The 25,480-nt window shown below is 30.5% G+C and overlaps 1 protein-coding gene across 3 annotated transcripts in view; it reads left to right on the top strand.

Moving 5' to 3' along the window:
• LOC100867325 (octopamine receptor beta-1R) overlaps nt 1-25,480 on the top strand; it is a 108,976-nt gene that overhangs the window by 42,250 nt on the left and 41,246 nt on the right. The window contains exons 1-2 of one of the 3 annotated variants that reach the window (XM_086907442.1): nt 17,744-18,067; nt 18,575-18,643. The exons of 1 other annotated variant lie outside the window; for it this stretch is intronic. The gene's annotated coding sequence lies outside the window, so the exon portion shown is untranslated. Of the gene's footprint in view, nt 1-17,719; nt 18,068-18,574; nt 18,644-25,480 lie in introns of those variants that run through there. One more of the 3 variants, XM_086907451.1, reaches the window with a different exon arrangement.

The raw sequence follows: 25,480 nt of genomic DNA, 5'->3' as shown, positions 1-25,480 counted from the left end.
GAAAATCCACCGGTTATCCGCGCCTCTTCGTTACGGCTCGTGGAAAATGTACCATACTTCCTTCCAATTTCCCTCCACGTATTTTCCTTCCAGAATGTTCTTTCACTTTCTACTTTTCTCTCAAGCTTGCAAAGTGGAAGACGTATTTATTTTCCTTTCCAACTTTGGGAAATGGCGAAAAAGTAGTTTCGTCGCAGTAGTTCGATTATTTTAACTTTCGTTTCGTGTTATCGCGAAACTTTGTTTACATATTTTCTGTGGCAATCGTGCGAATTTAAACGTTTAAAAAATATATATATATATATATAAAACGTAATATTTTCTTTCTAGAGGAATCTTATTTCCTCTTTATATCCATATAGTATACACTATCTCGATCCGTAATGATGTGTCTATACCGGATAGAGTTGTTCACGAGCTGTTTGCAAATAAGAAAAGTATCGTATTAGGGATAGCCCGTAGCTATAACTGCTGCTCTATTTTTTTTTTTTTTTTTTTTTAAAGAATCTAATGTTTTCTTAACATATAGTATATATAGTCTTGATCCGTAATGCTGTGTCTACACTGGATAAACCTATTTGCAAGTACAACAAAAATATCGTATCCGCGTTAGAGTTGGCGAATAGCTCTATCCATTATAGAGCGTGTACACACAGACGCAGCATTAAATTCAGCGTTAAGATCAACAAAAAACACGTCAAAATATGTTCGAACCGTTTATTATTCGCAGACGAGTTCTCTGCAATAAATGTTTGAAGTTCATACCGTCGGCAATCATGTTTCGCGAGTTGTTTATTTTCGCTCTATTCCGATCTATAAAAGAGGAAAGTATTAGAGAACGGTGATGAATAATAATTTTGAACGTTTGTAAGAACAGAAAGGTTCACGATTCTGAGCAGAGATTCTCCTTCTCAGAATCGTAAAAGATTACGATAATTCGCGCACTTTTTGCAATTTTCAATCGCTATAAATTCTATAGTTGTGATAAATGAAATCTAAGTACGAAATTTCTCGTTGAACCAAAGATTTACGCAAGGAAAAATCATCACGAAAGTTTTGTCGTTGAAAAACGTTTGTGTACAGGAATCTTCGTGTACGAGGAGTTGGAGCAATCAAATTTAGATTCCCGATGACCGCAATCAACTTGGAATCTCAGTTGATCAGTTCGAATTAGTTCGCGATACACGGTCACTGTGGTCTTCCATTTGCGGATTCCGCGTTAACTAGGATATCAACTATCAGCCATTTCCAATAACAAGATTTATATCGATAGTGGAATATCGACAATATTCTGTAACGTGGAAAAAAAAAAAATCAAAAGCGAAAATTCAAAATCGTCACGGAATCGATTTTTACATTTTCGCGCGAATTTCATTTTGCAGAAAAATTGCAACTCTCGTTTTTTTTCTTCTTCCTTTTTTTCTTTTTTTTTTTTTTTCTCCCGTTTAAAATTGTAGTTTGCGAATATTTTGTAGGCTTTCAATATTTTTCAGTAAGGAAAATTTTTACGTGGAATTACAATTTAGAAATATTGCGTCAAATGTAATTTCTTTTTCTCTTTCTCTTTTTTTTTTTTTTCCCTCTCTATGGAATACATTTTTGAAGCTAAAATTGAAGAGAAATTCGAAACGAATTGCTTTGAAGTTTAGCAAAATTTTAAAATTTAAATATTTCCGCATATTAAATTATATCTTTATAGATTTGTATCTCGCTATATAAATTCATTTTGTTCGATAAGTAAAAACTGAATCTTTCAAAACGAAGAGCTTTCTTTCTATCGTTTGTTCGTAGTATTGTGATAAAATGATAGTATTCCAACTGAATGTTCGAAAGATAGGTCTTCATTGTCTTTTATTACGTATACTTCAAACTTTCATGCAAGATGTTGTTTGTTCGTCGAAAAAGAAGGTTATTTACTCCATTTCGATTTGATTCTTCTATATTTCTTTCCATCTCTGTTATGAAAAATATTGCGAATCTCTTTTATGACTGTTAAAATTTTATACACATCTCATATACACGATTGAAATGTTAAATCTTCAAATATAGTAAAAAAAGCTGTTCGCTGCTCTTCGTGTTTATCGTAAAAGTGCATTTAACCCCAAAGTTAATGGATGAACATTATTTTTTTTCTTTTCACGAATAAGAGAAATATCCAAAATCATCATTAACAATCCAAAGAATTAACACGGGAATTAAAAAAAATTCACGAATGTTAAATCATCAAGTTATTAAAGCGCAAAGATAAAGAAAAAAATTCTAGAGGACTTTTTCACGAATGGCGAAAAAGAAAAAAAGAAAAGAAAAAGAAAAGAAATTGGAAAAGAATCCCGGCCTCTTTCAAAATACACGTGCACACCGATCGATGAGGAATGAGTCAGCCGTGCTCTTTCCTACATAGGTAAATAGGTTAGCGGCATTGAGCGTGCGCCTTTAAGGTTGCTTTGCTCTTCCTTACGAGCCGCTTAGCGAATCGATAGTGGGAGAAAGCGAAATGTCCCGAACGAAAATGATAAATCTGCGCTTGCAGCGATCGGCCGAAACCGCCACCCTCTTTGCCTCTCGTTACCCAATTCGTTAAGGGTTGATTTCTGAGAGAAGTTTCGTTTGTTTGGGTGGTGAAGCCAGGCTATTATTTCGTTTCTCTATCACGATGTTTTTGTTTCTATATCAGTTGGTTGTGGTGGAAACGTGTTCTTGATCCATATTTAATTACATGGTAATAAGGACGATAGTATTCACGAGCAAAAGTTTATTGATGAAAATAATGTTAATGTGTGAAGGTAATGATGAAGAATAAAGTTTGTGATCATTAGCGGAAGATTTAGTATGTTGGGAATGTTGTCAATGGTATCGATGTTGATAATTTAAGTTTTGTGATACGAATACAATTTGATGAGATACGATAAAAAGTAATGTACGTACAGTATTACATTGTACTGTATTACTTTTTTTAACGAAATAACAAATAGATATAATAAGTCTTGTATTCTGATTACAGAAAATATTGGGGATATCGTATAATAATTCGATTACAATCACCTTGTTACAGTTTTTCTTTACGGTAATTTATTTTAAATATGAAAAGTTTGCAATGTATAATTTATTGGTCAGAAGTGATTTAGTAATAAATAAGCTTTGGAGGAACAAAAAGCAACGCCACAACGGGAATTTGAATATTCATAATAATATCGGAATCTATCTAGCATCTTCGGAATAAATATTCAAAAGTTTTAATTAATAATAATCCTGTGTTTATTTGAATAGTATTTAAATGAAAGTGAAACAGATACAAATTATAACGTCATTATTCCGAATGAAATGAATTCTTCTTCAAAGTTTCAATATTTTTTAAATATTATAATCTTATGATACAGAACAAAACTTTAAATATGTAAAATGTCAAATTCCTTATTAGCTTGCTGAAATATTCTCGGACGAAGTTGTTTCACAAAGATTTAAAAATTTCATACGTAAATCCATATTGGTGAACAATGACCCATAACACGAATACGATTAATATATAAAAATACCAGCCTCATTAACACCAAGTTAACGTTAATATCAACTCGCCTTTGAGAAAACAACTATAGCTGTAAATCATTGAAATAGAATTCCTGCTGGACATGATTTACATGCAAATTATTAAACAATGATAATTCCAATATTGATCACCAATTGTATATATATATATATTGTACATGAAGAGAGAAAAATATAATTTAAATTATAAATTATAAATATAATTTTGAACGAGTTCGATCAACGAGTCGCGCATCAAAAATATGGGGACGAAAGAGGTAAGAAAGTTTAGAGAAATTAGCTCGCATGAAACACGAAAGGAATGGAAAACGGTGTGCACAACCTTGCAAGTTTATAATTAGAAATTCCCAACACGATTGCAAATCGTGCATAGTTACAATCTACTCCAGAGTAGGGTATATCATCGGCTGAGCGGAAGTTGGCCAAAATTAGCCAAACGGCACGATGAATTACGTAACGTCGCGTCTATTATTAGAACTTCGATGTTTAATCAAAGGTTTAGGGAGGCGTGCATAGTACACATACACACACACACACATATATATTTAACAAATGTTATTTTGATTATCGCTTAAGTAGCAGATAACGAAACTCTCGAACAATGAGCCTATTATATTTTGATTTTTACACGACTTTTGCTTTAATCGATCCATAATTAATTAAAAAAAAAATCGATAAGTCTTAAAAGATATTTTTGTGCGAGGTTTTCGAGAAATACCGTCGAGACTTTACGTATTTCTTCGTAATTTCAAGCCACCGATTTTTTAAATTTTTTGATTTCGATGCTATATCTCGAATAATATTTTTGAAAAATGGACATTTTGTGTATCAGGAATGTTTGTTTAACCTATAGAATCGATCCTCCAAAAGTTCCATGAGCGTATAAACATCGTGTATAGCTAGTTAACACAAATAAACGACCATTTAAAGAAATAACCTTTGCACAAGTTTTCGATTGCAGAATTAACGAGAATCGCCCACATCGAATCCTAAATTGACAACTCGATTCAAAAATAAAATCTTGTTGCATAACGTGAAATATAGAAATGGACAAATACCCGTCAACAAGTAAATTGCAAAGTAAATTGCAAGATGAAGTTGTTCCACGGATAAACTGCACGATAAAATTACATTTTGAGACAAAATCTGTTTATTCTATGGATGTTCGCGTTCGAGTGAGATATTTTGATCATCGCGTAAATTATGGAAAATATCGAAAAAAAAAAAAAAAAGAAAAGAAAGAAATGGATTAAAAGTTCTTCATTCTTTTAGTTTGAATGGTATTTTTATCCTCGTTATCGATCTAGGGAATTACGAGATCACATTGTACTTAATGAGCAGTTCTGGCGTATTAGTTCTGAACATTGATTCTGTCGTTCATCGATTGGTTTCTAATTACGCGTTTCAATGATTCGATCAAACAAGATTCGATTGGACGAGTAATAGAAGGATACATTGTCAATTCTAGTACGAATTGATCCATCAAAGTTAAATCCATAATAATATTATCTATCTAGGATACATAATTATTAAGATCAAATTATTTAACTTATCAATTCGTATGAACAAACGAATAAATTTCGTTGATAATTTTTAATCTTTAATCTTTGATTTCGTACGTAGTATTCATTTGTATAATTGACATCTGTTAATCTTTGAATTCATATTTAATAATAATATTTTTATTTTTATACCTTATATTTGCATATTAAATTCCAATCTATTAAAATATTTATCCCAGTGCATTAAAGCATTGCGAAAAGAAAGGAATAATGAAAAAGGAAATCATTCATTTCTAGCCCTATTATCTATAATATATAGATAAAATATAAGTAAATATAAGTAAAACTGTTTAATAGCTTTAGATATTTCACGGAATAAGAACAAAGATTGGAACAAAAACGCATTTTATACGATATTTGTAGAAAAAGAAATTATCAAGAAATAGAAATCCCAAATTTCATAACAATATATAGTATTGCCATCAATAATGAAAGAATCAATAACGATTTTAACAATCAAAATCGCTCGATCTGTGGCTTGATCTCGGAATATTTAATTTCAAACATTTAGATAGGACAACCATTATTATTGGTAATATTGGATAATTATTGATTTTTTCCAATCATTACACGCAAAATCAATTTATAGAACGATGAGAAAACTATCCGGAAATTTTCGACAGCTACTCTATGTTTTACGAATCTGGCATGAATCGTGGCGCGATCCATCATCTATACGCCATTAACTTTCGTTCATCCGTTCGAAGACAGAGATCAGTGAATCGTGTATCGAGCATAATTTCGGCCGGTTTGAAGTGTATTGTGATCTGGAGTCTATCAGTCGAGAGGAATATTAGCGCAATTTATCGGATCATCATTATCCAGTGATCAGCACGCATACACGATTCTCTGTACACATTATTTGCGCCCAAAAGCCCTCTAATACCTGATTGTTTCGTCAAAGCAGCGATCATACACGGCCGTCCTTGTTTCGTGAAACGGAATTTGTAACGGAATGTATCGACGATAAAAAATAAAAGGGATTAAATGGTACAGGTGTTGAGCTTCTTCTTCTTTTTACAAATATTAATAATAAGTGAAATTTCGTTTAAATTTTCGCTGAATTCTATTAATGGAAAATATATTTAATTGTTGTTTAAATTGTTTTAGTCGGGAATCGAACGAAACTTAATTGTTAACTGTTTTGGAAAGTTAACAATTATTTTATCTATAAATCATTTAATTTCGCTTAGTCTAACAAAAATTTGAACCGCTTAAAATTTAATAAAACAAACCTCGACCTTATATGCTTTTGCATATAAAACTTTTGTGAATCGATCCATTTATGAATATATTAATACGTATCTTTTTGTATAGCGAAGAAATGTTATTGTAGTCACCTCACAAATATTAGAGTTTGTCTCTCGAGTCATATGATGTTTCATATGATATCACAGATAAATAGAGGTATAAATGGAACAACGTCATCATATCAAATTTAATGAAATTAAATAATTTTAAAACACTCGTGCAACGATTTAATTTCATACTTATTAATTAATCAATTAATAACGATACTCCACTTTTATTTATTTATTTTTATTTTTTTCATACGTGAAAATAAAAGAAAAATCTCTGAAACGATTGAAATTATGAAAAACTAAGGATCAAATAAAATTCTTAAGAGTTATAATTAATTATGAAATAAGAGTCATCATTATTTTTCCCGTTTCAAAGAAACAATCGTAGAATGAAGTGTAATTATCGAAACATTTATTCCGTGTATTTTTGCACAGGTGAAAAATTTTTATTTTATCGGGAGTAGAATAAAATAATTAAACGGAAGCGTTTGTGTTTTGAAAAAGTTAAGAATGAAAGCGGATTTCTCGTTATTAATATAAATATGTAAATTTATATCGTACTTCCGTTTTCGTTACGAAGGGTGGTTTTAAAAAAAATTTATATTTAACAAAAGTAAGATAAATGTTGTAAATATGAAATGGAGTCTGGTTTCTATAGGAATGTGCAGTTTTCTCCTATAATATGGAACGATTTAAATTTAATTTTTTAAAACGCGATAAAACGAATAATTGAACATTATGAGAATTTTTTCATCGAACAAATAGGAGGGTTAAAAAAAAAAAAAAAGAAAGAAGAAAAAGAAAAGAAATTGAAGCGAAATAATAATTAATCGATAAATTTAAACATCAAACTTAACTCAAAGCAAATGCAATATCTTTTATTTAATCGTAGATATGACAAAAGCTTCATATGGAATGAAAGGAAACACTATTCGGCCACTTGTTTTATCCCCCCTTCATCCAATTTTGTCGACCTAAAATATATTTCTGTCTTCTCGACCTTTTGCTTTCTGATAAAAAATACAAAATCCTTTGCTTTTAATTTTTAAAAGAGTCTAGTATTACCGAAAAAAATTCTATTAATTTTTAATTTCGAAATATCATCTACATTGCTTTATTTATTTATTTATTTATTTTGTTTTATTTCCATTTCCTTACGAATTTAACTTATCTATTTTAATCTATGTATATTTAATCCAAATCGTGTGCTTATTTAAGCAGTATAAATACAGCACGGTATCTATAAATATATAATAAATACGACATACTTAAAAGTTCAAATCTTGCAATTAGATCTATCTTCCTATATATATATTTGTGTTAAACTAACAATATTCGCCAAATCATTCGAGCATTGTTCATCAGCATCGCGTTAATCTACGTCAAACTATTTACCGTTAACGAAAATATTTTTAACCGAGATTAAAAAAAATCTAAACGAGAACATTACTCCACTTTCGAGACTTTATACGTGACGTGTTCATCTTAGTCCACGATTTGATCACAACACTTTTCCACGATCGTGAAATTCACGTTATTATGTAGGTAGATTTCTCGATCGTAAGAGAAATTCACGGAAATCCATTCGTGCGAAATATTCGATAAAGCTTTGTAACAAAAAGTACAATGGACGCGGTCATAAATAAAATAAATTTCTATGGATATTTCCACGAGGATATATATATTATATCCATTGCGTGTGGTGAGAACATGTGCATTTTATAACTGGAAAACTGCATTTTCGCGAGGCTGATGCGATATTGGGATCGCTACATTTCTTACTTTCTGTCTGCTCGATTATTTATGGAAGCATGCTCGTTATTTATGACGGTCCTGACAGACGTTGCTTCGAGGATTATGCACAATTTTTCTGATTTTACAATATACCTCGTTGACGTTCAATTTAAATATGTCCACGATTTTATAATCCTTTTTTAATAATCCTCAATATAGTTTGATAAAAAAAACAGTAATAATATTATTATTCCTCGTGGTATGAACAATCATAAAATTTAAATTAATAACAGGTAAAATTATATAGAGTGTTAATTATTTGTAAAATACCGTTGGAGATTTTAGAGATTAAAAACAATTGATCTTTATTTATTGAGTTGGAAGTAATTTAAGTTCGTTTTAGAAGAAGCGAGACGAGAACAGAGGGCAACAATAATGCAAGGAAATTAGAAATAGAATCTCGTTCTATTTCCATTTCCCTTCATTTAATGCAAATTTCAATTGGTTATAATTTAATAAATAAGTTTTAACCGATATTTTTACGTATTAATTTTTATTTGTCTATAGAATAGATTCTTGAAAGATATTCTTAATATAATATATATTAACACTGTATATAAAAATATACTTTTAAACAAATTATACGATTGTTTTTATTACTTTTAACGAATTAATAACGCGAAAGAATAAAATTATTTGTGAAAGATATTTTTTTGTGTAGCTGAAAAATTCATAGAAATAAAAAGAGATTTATGTATTTAAGTTGAATGTCCAGTGGCCGGAACGGATGTTGAAGCTTCTATGACAGGATTAATTTTAACTTTTAATTGCCTTTTTTTCGTCTCTTTTACGAGAAGATACATTTATTACACCGATAGAGATTAAAAATCTACATAAGTATTTAAGTATTCACAAAGAAATTTCATCTCTAAATGTTTTGTATTTTTCATTTTTTTCATTTTATTTTCTACTTTTCAGATTTAATAAATCATACCCTAGCCATATATTCTTCTTTAATAATTCAAAACAATTATTTTTCGTTTCGTTTCTTTTTATTGCGATGCTTTTCATATCCCACTTTATAATTTTCATTCTCTTCAAATATTTTTTAAAATGAAAAAAAACGAAAGAGAAGATATTAATTGTTATTCAATCACTTGCATTTTTTACTTCTAATTTTTTACTTCATTTTTAACTTTTCGAAAATTCGAAAACTTATTAATGACCATGTATGGCAAATCGAAACAACCAAAATATTCATCTATTTTCTAACTTTTAACGAACCTAACTTGAACATAATAGAACAATTCTAAAACTTTCTAATGCATCTACCAATTTTCCTCCAATTAAAAGTTGCACACGTTGAATAATTTCCTTTTTTTCCTTTCTTTTTTCCACCACTATTCATTATCTATTAAAAATTCTTTCAACTATTACAACATGCTATACTATAACTCGAAGATAAAGTATCTTTTCTCGAATGCTTTATCTATTTTTTTTTTTTTAGTAAAAAACGAAAGAGCTTTAAAAGAAAATAGAATAAAAGGTACAAAGGTTATCGCGAATAAAGTGTAAAAAGGGTGAAAACGAGACAAGAGAGTTCGCGACTTATCGATTGACATACAGATGAACTTGACACAGTAAGCACAAGGATAGATGGATGATCGAGGAGCGATGAATATCAGGAAAAAGTGATAATCAGTGATGACCTTCGCTTACATTACACGAAGAATTTGCTCTTCATATGTGCTAAATATTTTGATAGATATATGATGAATAGTAGAGTGTAAATCCATTTTTAAAAAAGCTTCTACTTAAATCTCGAAAGAAGTATTTCTCGCAAGAAGATAATGCATTGATTATTTAAAAATATATCGCTCTCAATGTGATAAAGGAGATAATTAGAAATTAATTCTGAGAGAGCAACTTATGAAAATTAGTGAAAATAGATTTGAATTTTTCATAATTTATGTACGATGATAATGAAAAAATTACTTGTTAAATTTTGGAAAAAGTATTTAATGTTTTTCCGCAAATTCCCTGAAACATTACAATTATGTTAATAAATATTTGGGAAATATATCAGAAGATTTATAACTTTTCTTTATTTAATTTTTATTTCAATATTAATATTTAAATATGTTTTTTTGTTGCAATTGTTTTGATAAAATAATGTGAATATAAATTTGAATACGAGAATTTGTTTGTTGCAATATTATTATTTTATTTATTTTTGTATCGTTGATCGATTTATTATCGATATTTCGAGTATTAATATCTGAACAAATTTTTTTAGGGTTTAAGAGTTCAAGTTTTAAAATTTTTAAAATCCAATAAACATTTTCGTGTTTCATAACTTATTTATTTACACACGAACGTTTAAATATTCATACGCTTATTGAATATGAAAATGTTTGAAAATGTTTCGAAAATAGTAAAATCACGAAGTCTTTTATTTTTATGTTTAAAAATCTCATATTCTTTCAATTTTTCAATTTTGTTATTCATATTATAACACGTTATATTGTAATAATAAATTTTTACAAATATCTTGATGATCACTTCATTCTATTCTTCTGTCTCTTCCAAGATTTTCAAACAAATATCTATTAAACTTTGAAATTTCAAACCTCAAACTCTTTTATTTTCTTCAACTTTTACAAACTTACTTTAGTTTGTAGCCAAGATTTCCAATCGTGTTAAAGATTGATAATACGATAAACAAATTTCAAGAAAATTAATAAATAAAGATCGGATGCCTATCGATATAGCAAACCAGTTTATCTGACGTGTCTCATTTCCAATTATACTTCCAAACCATCCCTTTTCATTCGAAAAATATCAACTTGACCGAGTTCGATTGCACACTTTCTCTTGACCTGATCCAGCATTGCTTTTCAAGCCGTGTTCGTAATATAAGTGGTGTAGATTATCCGAATGAAAAACGATCCCTGCAAATTGTACATTACACCATATCAGAAAATAAATTGAATTATAAAAATCTTTTGGCTTATTCCTTTTCTTTTTTACATTATTTTATGTATAATTTTACGTAATTTAACAAATGTATTAATGTACGTACAGATTGTTAATATATTCGTAGGACAGTCTTCTCTGGAGAGTCTATTCTAGTTGGTTGAGACTTATTTATTAAGTTATAAGCAATTTAAGTTTGCATTGAAGAAGATGACTCTGTCACTTCACTCTATCTCTAGTTTCATCTAACGCAAACTTAAGCTGTTTATAACTCAATAAATAAGTTATTCCAACCACAGATCCACGGATATATTATCATCTTTTGTAAGCATCTTTCTGCATATCACCTCTGCATCATATATTTGTTTATTCAAATTATTTTCCATAAACGCACAATAACACTTGTATATTAAACATTTGTCGTATTAATAAATATTCTTCTTCGACGATAAATACAAGAAACATCATATGATTATATTCGATCCGTAAATAATATCACAATATTACAAATATTCATCAAAGTATTCGAGTTCTCAAAATAGAATACATTTCGTTCATTATCTTGGTACATAAATTTCTTGAAATTCTCGTAATAAACGCCTTATCTCGGATACAATTCAGTTTCCACTTTACAAGAGCCACGATCAAGCTTCCTTCGAGCGGTTCCTTTAATTCTTTCTTTCTTTCTTTTTTTTTTTAATTCTCAAATGGAATAATCTGGTTCGTTTGATCTCCTCAGAGGTTGAATTCGTTCCAGTTGCACGCGCAGACAATTCGAATCGATCGTTCTCATTGTCAGTGTTATCGTGGCCGTATTAATCAAGGATACCTTCGCGGATCTTGTCTTGCATTCATTGTCTCCGTAAAAGTGGCATCGTTATCTCGTGCTGGTACTCGTGAGTGATGCTCCACTTTCTCACGCTTTTGTCTCGAAGAAATTATTAACCACGTCCGATTGACCACGTGTTATGATTTTTTCCACCTGTCTTGTGACGATATTGTTCAGCAATAAGTTTTGTTGTATATAATGTTACATCGTTATATCATATATGTATTTTCAAGCGTGACTGTTAGTTTTCATCCTGTTAATTTTTATTCCTTCGATATAATTATTGAAAAGATATACGAAGAATGGAAGAGAAGAATACGCTATTGAAGTTTTTGATCGACACTATATTTCCACTATTATTAGGCTAAAAATTAGGATCGTATTTAATTTAACACGTTTCACGTTTTTAAAGTCAAAATTAAAAGAAGAAGGAAAAGCATCGAAGATTTAAAGAACAACGTTTCTTACGAATATTTAAATAACGAAAAAAAAAAAAAAAAGAAACAAGATAGAAAATTCCTGGGTTTCAATCCCACTTTCCAATTTCTGCCCGAACGAAATAAAAAGCGAAAGAGAAGATAGAAAGTTGGTCCATCGTGAGAAACTTGTTACCGGTAGAAACATCGTGGCGAACAATGGGTGCAATTAAAAACTTCTCCTATTCAGAAGTTGGAGCCGGGTGTGTGGTCTATTACAGAATCGGGTTATACTACATAAGAAAAAGTTTCCACCCGTGCAAGCAGTGCATCTCCAAGACTTTTCCTCCCGGTTGATCCCGCCGAGAGTTACGACACTTCCGACGCATTGGACAACCTGAAGGCAACTTGTACTACTTGAGCGAACTTCCAACTTGAGAAGAAAAGGTTTTCAACTTTTTCTTTTTTTTTCTTCCTTTTTTTTTTTCTTTTCTTTTTTTTTCCAGTTGATTTCAGGCCGAGAGTTACAACTTCCATCCAATTTTTTATTGTCTTCTATCGAATTTTCACGCCCAAGCAACGTTTCTTCTCCCTTTTAGTAGAACGAAGTAAAGTTTAGCAGCTGCGTTGAAACTGAGTTATATCACTTGTAATGAATATTCATTGATTATCAATAAGAAGTATGGAAGTTAGATACACGATATGGCCGATTGAATTTTCTTATATTCTTCGATGGATGTTTCGAAATATTCTTTTCTTTTTTATCTGTTTATTTTAGCAGTTTAAAATAAAAAATTATCTTCAATCATTTCTTCATTACTTAATCACTTTTTATTAAATTTTATCATTTATCAGATAATATATATATATATATTTTTTTTAATAGTACAAATTTAAGAATAATAAGTTTAGTAAAACTTACATTATTTGCTACTACTTGCTATTACATATTACATCTGATTGGCAAACATTTCTGATAAAATATCTACAAAACTTTTCTAATCGACTCGTAAAATGAGAGATTCTCGGACTTATCCGTCTGGTCTAATATAGGAGTTATATCTCTTGGACAAAGTTCTTTTTCTAAGAATATAATACATTTAGAAGAGTCTCTCGATCGATTCAATTGCGATTCACCATTCGAACAGACTCGATCTAAAATTCTTTCAACAAGTAACCAATCTGAAAGGCTTTTTCTCGGCCAATTTCATGAATATTGCAGAATTCGATCGTATGCATGTCTGTCGATATTGTGTCTGTTATGATATAAAGCAATTCCATTTTGAAAATTCTGTTTTATGAACTACAACGAATAATATTGTTATTATTTGTATCAGTTTTTCTTAGACCTATATGTATAATTTAGAAAATATATTGCAATATATCTAATTTATTTATTATAAGTTTGCCAAGTATTTTGGATTCATTCACAAGCATCGATACAGAACCAGCCAGCTTGTCTCACTACAGTGCGATCCGAGTGCAGATTAAGAGGAATTTGGAATTCTCTCAAAGTCCAATCGCTCACACTAATCAAAGTCATAAAAATACGTTTGTTTTATGTCTTCCAAATATGCATCTGTCCTCTGATAGAATCATTTCTTTATTGCACTCTAAGAAGTAAGAAAGAAAGGTAAAATTATAAGTGTCCGACATTCGATTGACTTGTTTCACTTTGGTTAAAGATTATGATTCGTTCGCTATCGACGTATCATTAATTCAAGTGAAATATCGATGTTTCTTTTTAAAAAATTTATATTTCTTTTTAATCTATAATAATATAAAATAATGATTATACTGTAATAATAGTATAATATGTTGTAAATAATATTATATACACGTACAATATTATACGATATGAAAAAGTTACGTGTTCAAATATATCTTATATGTTAAAAATTTTATTCTCTTCTCCCTTTTCGTATCATTCAATTTCAATCCTAGCTTTTATAATTAATTATAATTGTTTGCAATTATTATAGATATTTAGATCTTAGATCAAAGTAAAAGATCAATTATTTATTAATGCATATTTTTTTTTAAAAATATTTATCTTGCATATTCATTTTTATTTTCTATAATTATGAATATATTTTATTAAATCTATGATGAATCTTCTTCGATGTGCTCGTTTAATTAAATTTCATTCGATAGAAATATTTATCAGGATTTTTTGTTATAAAGGATACTTGTCAAAATATCCTTGATCAATTAGATTCATCGAGAACCATTTCAGATTCATTTTTCTTTCAGAAGGACATCTCGGTTAAAGAAAACATAGAAAATTTCGATAAATATCCATTTCCACTAAAAACTAGGTCAATCGTTTGTACAATCGTATGCACTATTTTCGCATTAAAACATTTATAAAATGCTAGTATGACTCGAATTTCCTGCAACCCTCCATCTCAAAATGTCGATTCCATTTCTACTCTGTTTTAAAATATATCTTATATAAAAGATTCGTGAAAATTAATATTTGAAATATATCACAATTTTCTTCTGCATTTCTATTTCTGTTGATTACAAAATCTTAGTACAATTGCTACATTTCCTTATTTTATATATCTTTAAAAAAATGTCTATTACGAAAATATTTGTACACGTACGAATTCATTGAATTAGATTTAAACGAAGAATATTTCTTTAGTCGAGAGATAAATAGTATTTTCAAACAATTAATATACTATGTGCACAAAAGATTTCAGATATGTAAGTGCGAACTATTTCATACACACGAACCTCCGTTAATCCTCTTAAATGTTAAGAGCATTTTATTAATTGCTGCTTACTTTTGTTCGATTATGTTAATCTATTATCTATATAAATCAAATTAAACCAAATCTTTTGATCGTATTAAATACGTATAAATTTGTTATAAAAATTCGTTCCTTCTAAAATCTGTCAATTTTCTTATTATATATTCGTGTTATATCAAACAAAATAGAAAAATATAAATTTTTTTCATCCTTGAATTGTATCGTTGTGTCAAAAAAATTAAATCACTAAGATCATTTTAGATTTTTATGATACAATTATTAAGATGAATAAATTAACGCGATGTATATTTTTTCTTCGTGATTTAATTAAAATTCTGCGACTCTTTTCATTATTATATACGCGTTTCGTAAGTTTTCTTTTATAATTATAAAACAAAACTTATAAGAAAGATCTTCTATCTTCGTCAGCTATCTTCCTCTGTCTCCATATAGCTTCATCCGACTCAAACTTAAATTACTTACTTAAATAACTTAATAAATAAGCCTCAACGAGGTATATTAACTTTCGTGTTTGTTCTGGCCTCTATAATCAACTCTTCAAAGATAATCCACGAATATATTAATAATCCATATTACGTTTGTTCACGATTCTTCGATGGGAAGAACTATTTTTGTATTTTTACAATTCTTGTATCTTTCATGAAATAACATATCACATTATTTGTGGCAAAACGTTCTATCACCGACCAATTTTACGTCGTCGAACATTTACAGATCCATCATCTACATCCAATACAACGATTAAACGTTTCGGCAAAAAAATCTTCTCCAAACCCGTTAACAACCCTTAAAAGTAAACTCGCGATAAATAGGTGGACGAGGTCGATACCCGGTTTATGGCACGAGTAATAAAATGTGGAGACCACGTGTCGCGCAAGCCGGGGAACGAGACGGAATTTTCGACGTCTAAATGGTACGTTACTCCCATGGGTAGACGCGATCGGTTTCTCGATACGTTCTTATTCCCTTTGGTCGTCAAGGAAATGATTGTCGTACGGCGAATGTCGTCGTCGAAAAGTAACAACAACAATCCCAACTCTCGTGGAAAATACGAGCTACGAAAGGGGAGGATATACTCTGATAAAGGGAGAACTATCGTCTTAAAATCGTTCGAATCACGACAATTCGAATGACGTCTGGCCAATGTTTGTAAAATGAACTGATAGTTTTTTTTTTTTTTTTTTTTTAATTCTTCTATAATATAAATCTGTAAGCAGATTTATTATAGAATTAATTAATTAATTTGTGTCAAGGTTGAATTGTGCTATTTATATTTTATTTATGTTAGCCAACTTTTTATAATGTCGGTATATTTTTATACAAAAAAAAATGCGTGGGAATAAATAATTTCCTTCTACTCTTTTCTTTTCCCATTTATACGATTATATAGTTTTATTTATAACTAAATAATCATATATGTTAATGTAATAATATATACGTTAAATATAAAATATAAAACGTTTTGAATAACATTAGCTAACAACAAAAGACTATACTATTATGAACAAAGCTTTATTTAGTGAAAACACTAACTATCGATATTTCACTATTATCATAATCAATTGTTTCATCGGTTTGTTTACGAATCATTAAAATGAAAATTGTTTGAAATCATTCAACTTCAAGTGGCAACGTTATTGCGCATTGGAATCTATGCCATCGATGAAGCATCATTTTCTTTGAACTCGATGTTGGAACCAGTAAACGCTTGATCGATCAATTCTCATTAATCACACGTTATTATTTGCTGGCATTAAATTATTCGACAGGAATTAATTACACAATTACGCAAAGCTTATACGCTCTTAATGGGATTAGTATCCTTTATTTATATCGATTCGATATATTTGCAATTTCGAACAAATTGATACAACGATTTTCAATGTTTTTTTAAATACCTTAAATGCAATGTATATAAATCTATATTAACTTTCTATTTGAGAAAAATAAATAAAAATAATCGTTTAAAATTTATCAATTATTGAATACAAAATTGATTTAATCTACACGAAATGCATAAATTTATACGTAAAAAATACGATATACTTTCCTACGTTTCTTAACGTATCGTCAACCATTCAATTCATCATTTTGCAAATAAATAAATAGAAAATTCTCTGAGAACATTAATAGAAAGAATCCCTCATAATTTCAATTAACAAAAAATTATTAGAATAACGAATAACTTAATTAAATAACAAAACAATTAAATATATAAGAAAAATTTTGTTCTAAAAGAAGAGATATTTTCATACTCTATATATTCTTTATACGTATCCAATAGCAACGATAACAAGGATATCATCAAGCAACAGATAACAGATATCACCAAAAATGTCCATGATTCAAAGAGGATGCAGAGGTCTTAAAAGAAACTTAAAGGAGAGCTCATAACGACACGCTGGTGAATAGACGGAGCGTGGTGGTTAGAAAAAGAGGGAAAAAGCAAAGAGAGTGGAAGAGAGAGAGAGAGAGAAAGAGAGAGAGGGAGAGAGAGAGAATGGGAGGCCGCGAGAGAGAAAGACGCGGCGAGCACGAGGGGAGAGGTCCGGCGGCGCCTGTGCACGTCGCGACGCTCAGTCTACCGGCGTCGTCCGTGAAACATGAACGGTCCGAGTCGTTACTTTGCCGGTTAAAGTCGCGTGGATCTCGTGCCTGTTGGAAATTCGCCTCGAGTGTCGTTTCCTCGATTCGTTTCTATTTCGCGCGAGTCCGTGCTCGATAAAAAGTAAAAAATTCGAAACGATGGTGACAGTTTGCGAGGAACGAGAAGAGCTCACAAATTGTTTTTCAAAAAGTGATTTGAAACTAGTGTGTTGAAAATATAGGTTTCACGAAAGAAATTTTGCCAAATTTCGGATTCTACGATTTCATATATATTTTGATTTTCCAATGGGAGTTAAAGTTGGGTCCAAGTTTGAGCGAGGTGAAGTTTGAGAGAGGAACGAATAATACGTTTGGAATAATACGTGTGAATCGAGCGTTGAAAGTTTCGAGCGTGGAAAATAGAAAATATGCGGGCAATGTAGAAAATTTTCGAGGCTCAAAACAATTTTGATCTCGCCGGAGAGGTAGAATTAATTCCAATATTCGGTTTAAAATTTTACACGAATTGCTCGTAACAATTATGAGTTTGAGTCTAATGAAATTTTAACGAAAATTTTCTACAAAAAGAAATGAAATTATCGTAATTATTAATTAATGTTATCGATGGAAAGTGGACAAAGGATATACAACTCCATATCGCTCGTTAACAATACGATCTCTATTCTTGCTTCACAACATTTTTCTAAGTTTTTCAAATTTTCATATATTTCAATTGGCAGTGTAACGAAAGAAATATAATTCGTGAATTTAAACAAAAAAAAAAAGAATCATTTTATAAATATGAAAACGAAATCATAAACGGTGAAAACTCCTTGTTTCTCTTAAGGGGCGAATTTTTCACGAACGAAAATGAAATCCTTACGACGAAGAGTTTATATAAAAAGCGAATAAAGCGGTAAAAGTCTTTGAAATTATTTTTATCAACACAGCGCTTGCGTTGCTCCAACTCCTATCTTCTTTTTTTTCTCCACGACATTGATCTAAATTAATCTATTTTGCCGTCGAAAATTCGTGTTTCACAAAACGTTGTCGAAAGCAAACTGTTCGAAATCGTTTTTAAAATCCTCTTTTTAAATTCTATTTTTAATTTTCAAAAAAGTGGAACGCGTGACGGATGTGCGATACCTTTGCATTCCTATCTATCCAATACGAGAAAAGATATTTCGATGAAATGGGAAGAAAATTAAGAAAAGTATCTCTTGAAACTGAACAGCAAATAGAAAAATATCTTATTCGTAATTCATTATTATCGGTCATTATATCATCGGTCACGCAACAAACTTTCTGCATTCTATTTCCTATATTTAAATACTCGAGCTGTACAATAGCGTATGTAATTTCAACAGCGTTCCTCCCATTTTTCTACTCGACTATAAGCATTGTAACTAGTTCACGATTCGTAACGGTGAACTGGTAAAACTAAGGAAATCGTTCGTGGCGGAGGATCCATTCCGGAAATAATAACCAGTTTCGCAGTGTTTCTTCCCGTTTTCATTACATTTTCGCTCGTGGCGCACAATATTTCCCGCATGGGAAAGCATCTCGTATACGATAGAGCGGTTCGTATACCAGACAATGCATTTCCGCGGCATAAAGCAAGAGAAAATTTTGCCGATGCGAGCGGATAATAAAAGCGGTCGTTTGTCCCGCTCGATTCATGGAGAAAAATTCTTGGAGAAATTCACGGATCTTCTCTGCGATCGTATTCGAGTGTTTGTGAATTCGAATTTCTTTCTAAGATTTCTATGCCAATTTTTTGATTCTTCTGCAAATCTTAGAAATTCGAACGACTTTGATGATAAATCTTGGGGAATGCGCGATATCCATCGGAAGTTATACGATGATGAAAGAACTCTCGATGCTTCAAAAATCGTATCAAAAGTAGACAACGCAAAAGTGATCCAATGCGAAGAATAATTTCGTTATCAGGTGTCGAATTTCAAGTTTCTATTTAAATTTTCCAATTTTTAAGAGATCTCTTCTAAATTTTTAAAAACCTTCGATTACCGAAGAAAGAAAAAATTTATTATTTCTCTTCTCCATTTTTCATCCGTGAAAATTTCTCGCTGAATTTTTTATTGAAAAACCTTTTATCCCATCTCGAAGGAAGAATGGACTTTTTTTTTAATTATTTTTTAATTACACTCGAAAATATCGTTTCAACTTCAGTACTCGAGGAAAAATAACATTTTGTTGGAATTCAGCCGAGAAACGTGTTCATTTCGCGCCCCGTACGAGAAGCAAACGCGAAAGTTATAACTCGATGAAGAATGTTGCGTTCTATACAGACATGTAGCCAGACAGGTTGTGCAAGCTTAATAACCAACAACGCGCAAGATAACCGACCCTCTTCCCGAATACACGGGGGGGGAACGCGATATTACGCGGTGTAAAAGAAACATCTCTTCATCTTGTGCGCCATTTTAAACTCTATATCTACACTAGTTTCAAAAAAAAAAAAAAAAAAATTTGTAAATACAAGCGTTATCGTTTCAGTTTGAAAAAGAAATTTTATATCATAACTTTTCTTTAATTCTATTCGAAAAGAATCACGATAAAAACCTTCTCTTTCCTTCTTTCTCTCGTCTTTTTTCTTTTCTCGTTTTTGATAACGAAGAAAAATTTCATATCAGGAAAATATATCGATGGAAGATAACGTTACTTATTACTAAAATGTTCGATACTTTCGATATTATATCAAATTGTGAATGAAGTATGAATAAATAATTTTGATACGGATGAAAGTATATTATATTTTTAAATTTAGATTACGTTTTATTCACGGTCACTAATATTATGTGTATTAATTGTTATTGTTAGACACTATTATGACGTCAACGAGAATATTATATTACGTGACATTATACTTTATGTAAATTATTGACATTATATCATGACACGAGTAAGAATACATTATTTTCACGCGTTGGTGTCTATACGCGTTATATATTATTTAAATATGTATTATTAATTAACAATATTATGATTTTATTATTTATTCGCGTATATTATTATTGTAACCGTATTATATTTTAACATTCTTGATATAAAGGAAAATATTTTGTTCTCCGCGAGAAAAGAAAATACCAATAGTTATTTCCTTTTTCTTTATTTACATAATTATTCTCTCGTTTCGAATACGTAAATGCAATCTTTTCGTAAAGTGAACACGTGTTGTTTTATTTCTTATTCGCAGTTTCGATTCGAATAAAATAAGAAAAAAATTAATCAAAAAATGTTGCAACAACGCAACAACTAAATTCGAAAGTTTCAAAAATAAATTTAAAAATAAAAAAATACCGATACGATAAATTAGATTAAATGTTGCGAGAAACGCGTTAAAAACCTTTTCGGTGGAATAACTATGAATTTTTACTTGTTTTTGAAAAACAAGTAAAGTAGTTGAACAACCAAGAAAAAATAAAACGTATAAAAAAAAAATTGTTGATCAAACGCAATATACAAAATTCATTAAAAATAGTTTTTGAGATGTGAAATATTAATACAAATATCAAATGCATGAAAATATTAAATCGATTTATCTTCATCAAAAAAACATTCACAAAATAATAGATATATAATTTCTTCGTATACCTTCATGAACAGAAATATTAATACGCTCAATATGGAAATCGACTCACCCAGTGTATCGAGAAAAAGATGCTTTTAATTAATAAACTTGATACACATATCGAATCTGTCCTTCAATTTTTTTTCTTAATTTAAACGTAGAATAAATGAATAAATTTGCAATCATTTCAAATTAAAAATAAGCAAAAAATACATTTCTATATTTTATTGAGAATTGAAGCATACTTAATAAATTCATCCCCATCTAACGTGTTGTTAAAAAAAAAAAATACATATATACGCGTAAAAAAGAATATTTCATCGCAATTTTGTGAAAAATAATGATTAAATATTTTTTTCGTTGTTCGATCGAAACAATGTAAGATGCAAAACATTTTCCACGATCTACGATCCTCCAGTTAACCATACGTCACGTTTGACAATTATGTAAACCGTTCATTGTTTTTCCACAAGTTCGCTCTGTTTGATCGTGAACAAGGACGCGTGCAAAGACGCGGGATTAGTACGTAATTCATTGATAGACAGGAACTGGCACGCGTACGTAAGAGGTCTTATCGAGAAAATAGATCCGCGCCGCTCGAACTGGTTAACCTTTTTTATTGGCCCGACTCCGCGAGTGCGTTTCATTAACAGCGAACGCTCGCACCGGAATTGCCTTGGAAACCGTTATTACGATTCGAGCCTTCCGGGTGTAAAGCTGTGAATTTATTTCACACTCACGAATCACTCTCGATCACCATTTTTCCTAGCGGATACTCGAAAACCGATTCTACTCTTATCGCGAGAAGTGACACGCGAGAGTCACTTTCAAATCGAATCTTCTTGGCATTTTCTTTTAGGTCGCGTTAGGTAGAAATTCTCGATCGAACTTGAAAAAAAGATTCGCATCCCTTTCGTTGCAAGCAAACTTGAGAATTTTCGAAAAATTTATTCATTTTTTCATTTTAATCGTTAAAAGTCTTGGTAATCGAAGAAGTAAATTATTGTGTTTTCAAACGTTGCATCGATGCATCAATGAACGAATATGGGTGTTATTGATGTTTCTCTGTATTTATCTTTGTATTTGAAAATTGTATTTGGATCACTTTTCCATTTAAAATTTTAATTAAATAAAGAAAAGAATAAAGATTTTCGACGCTTTTTACTTTTCATTAATTTCATTTTATCTCCTTACATTTTAAAATCTATAGATCTATAGATTTAATTAGAAATCCGCCGTGTAATTCGCCAAAAATTGCAAAAAACTGGAAACATGCTGTATAGCGTTGATCGTGGAAATTGTTGTTCTGTTGATCCGAGCATCGAAAGATTCATACCGACCCTTTATAGGTGTCTAAGATCGTCGTCCGTGCTAAAAGCTTTTTGGTCGGATGATGTTTGGGTGAAGGAGCAATTTGAGTTTGCGTTTGGGAGTTTCCAAGGGAACAACGATATTTGGTTAATTGAACGATGCTGCTGGGAGATAATTGAACTTTGTGTTTTTGTCGAGGCTAAAGGTGACTGCATGCTCACCCAAGATAATTTCGGTCTGTGATGCTCGATTAAAACTTTGTAAATCGATATTTATTATAGTTTCGATGGTCTTTTCGAATCGTCAGTTTTTAGATCTGGGAAACAATTTTTTCATTTAACCTAATAATTTAATCTAACTAATCAATTTTTAATCTCTCGAAACTAAATCATTCGTTCAATTTTCAATCGTTCTGAAATTATAGTTCGAAGATGTGTATTTTACAAAATTTCACAAAAATTTCTCAAGATATGAAATAAATGGTATAACAGATAATTGTAATATAATATCACGAATCATGGAATAATTGACGAGTCGAAAGGGATATTAATCGTCGTTTATATCTTGGAAAAGCATTTTAATTTGTGCAAAAATTAAAACATCTTATGTTTATCCGATTCATTTGACGAGTCAATTACTCGTTATTTAAGGAGAGACAAGTTTATTCTTCGAAAGAATCGTAAGTAATTGCGATTACATAAATGTTTCTAATGCACGACCGACTATTTTTATCATTCTTCTGAATATTTCGAATCCCAATTGAAATGTTATTTCAGATCTTACGGAAAAACGTTATCCAACAATGGCCTTTATATAATTACGTTCCTTTTCCCAACAATCAATTATGGTTAACGCGATTGTTATTCCATCTTTTTACTTACAAAAAAAAAAAAACAAATAAATTTCAAATATTTCATCTCACAGTGATCTCACAGAATGATTTCCAAAAATGTAAAGAATCTGGATGTTGGATCGAGATCGATCACACAGGCGAAAATATGCGATTCTTTCACATAGAATTCCATGCTTATCCGTCTAGATTCACCCATCGTCACGAACAATTTGCATACGCAAACGTCCACCGACTGTTGGCATTCGATCGCGGCCACCATGTCGTCTCTATGAATATTGCAGTATGTAAATGCATCCCTCTTGAACTTGCTCCATTTTGTGTCACCGCTATTTTCTCTTTCTGCCTCGTCACCTTAGCCTCCTCTTAGCATCAACACTTATCTCAATTTTTCAATCTTGGATGCGGTACTTATTCTCGTGACACAAGATAAATTCGAAATCAACGCTTGCTCCAATTCTTCGCGTCGAAGTTAAAGTTAATGAGATTTCACGTACGATAATTCACAGTTTATCGCATTAGGAAATCCATGTAGGAAATATTTTCTTCATCTATTTAGAAGATTCAAATTACACATTTATTCGACATTTTTTCTTTTATTTATAAACATTTTTGTGATGATACTTTGAACATATTTTGATATTTTAAAAAAAATTCAATACCAACTCCATTGTTATCACACTATGGTTGAACAAATTCAATAGTTCGAGTTTCCAAAAATTATAGGAATATGCGGAATATTTTTCAATTTTATATTCGTAATTAATTCTTCGTAATATCTTAATACATAGATACAGATATTCTTGAATCTATTTTGTCCATCTCTTTAATGTTTTAAAAGTATCCAAAAGGATCTCTCGTATCGAGAGATCGATATTCGCACAATTACAAGTTTCGAGTTGATCAACTTTTTGATTTTAATGAAATAATCCTCGATATTATTCGCGATGAATCGTGAGAATGAGAAACGAAGAGAACAATCGATGTATTTATCTTGTAAGTAGCGTTTGTTGAGAAATTGATCGACATTTACTCGGCTGATTGCTCGATACGTAAGCTCGCAATAGGATGACACGTTCCACCAGGAAATTATCTGTCCGCGCTGAATTAGTTGGTCACATATTTCACTTCGCCTAAAGACGCGCGAATAGAAGTTTCATTTCTGCATTCAGTTTATCATTATCGAATTTGATATAATTGATTATTTAAGTATTTTATCCATTATCCATTAAATTATTCTTTCGACATTTCATTTTCAAACTTATAATTCGCAGAAATAGATTTACTACTTGTTCAAAATATTAAATAAGAAGGAAAAAATGTGATCCAATCTCAATAATTAATCACACAGTATCCTCTTCTTTTCATTTATCATGATCCGAAGATAAAAACTGTCTTCAAAACTTTATAAACTTCGTTACAAATATCGTGGCAATACTCGAGTTTTATTGATCGATGAGAAAAGGCGAAAATTGATTTATTATCGACAGCGAGTACACTCTTCATTCGCTCCATCTTCATCGTTTATATCCTCTTCAGGATTTAGGAGAATAAAATAAACTTTCGTTTTATCGTGTTTCGATGTATACCATATATTGTATCGTCTTATTTTTATTTGAAACTTCTTAAAAAGGAAATACCACTTGTAAAGAAGAAAGAAAATTTTCGTATTTGTATCGTCATATAATTTATACGAATAAATTCATCGATAATAACAATAGATGATTACAAAATAATCTTCTAGAAACGTCAATCCACTATCTTCTAGATTTTTATTTCGTTCGACTCTATTTTCCACTCGTTTTAAAAATGTTGCTCTTATCTTGGAGCGTGACCATAAACCGTGGACATTTTATCGTTCTTCCGTTCTTTCCAGATCAAGTTTCGCGACAAACGATTCGAGAAATATGGATCGTTTGCTCGAATATTACTCGGCCGTTCTTTCCATTCGTTTTTCCTTCTTCAATCTTATCATCGCTAGTTTCGGTCGTGTTTCAAAC

The sequence above is a fragment of the Apis florea genome, unplaced genomic scaffold, assembly GCF_048593485.1.
Source record: "Apis florea isolate Af1SG1 unplaced genomic scaffold, ASM4859348v1 contig_1630_pilon, whole genome shotgun sequence".
NCBI classification, from domain to species: Eukaryota; Metazoa; Arthropoda; class Insecta; order Hymenoptera; family Apidae; genus Apis; species Apis florea.
This window is presented reverse-complemented; position numbering and strand designations above follow the sequence as displayed.